The sequence below is a fragment of the Rhagoletis pomonella genome, unplaced genomic scaffold, assembly GCF_013731165.1.
Source record: "Rhagoletis pomonella isolate Grant_MI unplaced genomic scaffold, Rhpom_1.0 Rhpom_scaffold_00013, whole genome shotgun sequence".
NCBI lineage: Eukaryota > Metazoa > Arthropoda > Insecta > Diptera > Tephritidae > Rhagoletis > Rhagoletis pomonella.
The window spans coordinates 7,350,429-7,351,710 of NW_023458567.1; positions in this window are offsets into that span (position 1 = coordinate 7,350,429).

A 1,282-nucleotide genomic window follows, 5' to 3' on the forward strand; every position below is an offset into this window, starting at 1 on the left:
ATAATTCGATCAATAACACATAAATAGAGCTTCGAAGCTTGCACAAAGTACACAAAAAATAATCAAACTTAAAAAATTGCCATTAAAATTTCAAACTTTTTATTGAGGATTTTTAGAAAATTTTCGGGTATGCAGTTTTGAAGCCCATTCAATTTAGTGCACGTTTCAAGTCATTAAAAATTACTGTTTAAATTTTTTTTTAGTGTGTTGAGCATTTTCTACCATATAACGTATGAACAAAATAGAGGTATTTTCGCAGCCTTGCAAAGCTCTTGCACGGTGCACGGTTGCGCGGTTTGCAAAGCTGTCCCATAGGAAATCCGGCTTTTAACGTGCACCGTGCAGTGGGTTTGCAACACTCCGGAAAGTACCCCAAAAGAGTTTTCATTAGGAAGAAAATGCTAATTTTAAATTTTGCTACTATCTTATTGACCACAGCTGTTTATGTTAGTTTAATTATTATTAGCCACAAAATATAATATACTCTTAACAAACGTAAGCAACTTGGAAAAAAATGCAAAAACACCATCTGACAGCATGCATACAGCATTCTAGCGGAAATATGACAGCAGCGGAAATCCCAGCAAATTGACATTTGCACGTGAAATGGCGACCGGCCAGTGGTTAGCAGCTGCATTCGTGCATTCGTTTGCGCGCTTTTGCATTTTTTAGTACATAAATAAATATTGAAACGAAATAATTATATATCAACAATAACAATCGCTAAAACATTGAGGGAACAACAACGTCTTGAGTAATGTATACATAGGTAGATGCAAAAAGCAGTGAGCTTGCAACAGTAAACCAAGCAACAATAAATGAACAAGTGAATCATAAAAGCAAACAGCAACAACCACGACAACAAAACGATTAACATGCTCGTACATAATTCTGTCAATTTTTTTCTCATACTTATTAACGCTGCAAAAATGGCGTTGATGATTTTTTTATAGCGTAAGCAAATTTTATATGCATTCAAGCTGAAAACTACAAACAAACAAAAATTAAGTGAAAATTATAAAAAAAAAGTGAAAATTAATAATTAGATGTTGTGTGCGTGTAAAACTCGGCGTATGACGCATGCATGAAAAAAAATTAAATTAAAAAAAGAATGCATGAGTGCTTAATTTACATAAGTATGTTAAAAGCAATTGGCGTAACCAAAATTTGCATAACAAATCATTGAAAAAATGCGAAATAAAAATATGTATATCGGTATAAAAAATGCTTATAAAAATACAGAACATACAAAAAGTAGTTGGCGCGCGCAAAGTGCTAAAAA